Genomic DNA, 282 nt, shown 5'->3' with positions numbered 1-282 from the left:
GCCGCCGCGCCGCCCCTGCCTTTATTTTTGTTTTTGTTGTTGCTTCACCATTGTTGATTCACCCTTCTCTTTATCTGTTCTTCGTTCTTCCTATTTTTTTTTTTAATTTTTGAAGAACATATACACAATTGATGATGGATTGTTGCTAATTTTGTGATTGATGTTGTTGCTGAATTTTTTATTTATTTTGTGGTTAGGGTTACTGGGAGGGAGAGAGAAAGAGGCTTGGGGATGAAGAAGGGGGTAAGAGGTTTGATGATGAAGAAGGAAATTGGGAGTTAA

The sequence above is a fragment of the Arachis ipaensis genome, chromosome B08 (assembly GCF_000816755.2).
Source record: "Arachis ipaensis cultivar K30076 chromosome B08, Araip1.1, whole genome shotgun sequence".
Taxonomy (NCBI): Eukaryota; Viridiplantae; Streptophyta; class Magnoliopsida; order Fabales; family Fabaceae; genus Arachis; species Arachis ipaensis.
This window is presented reverse-complemented; position numbering follows the sequence as displayed.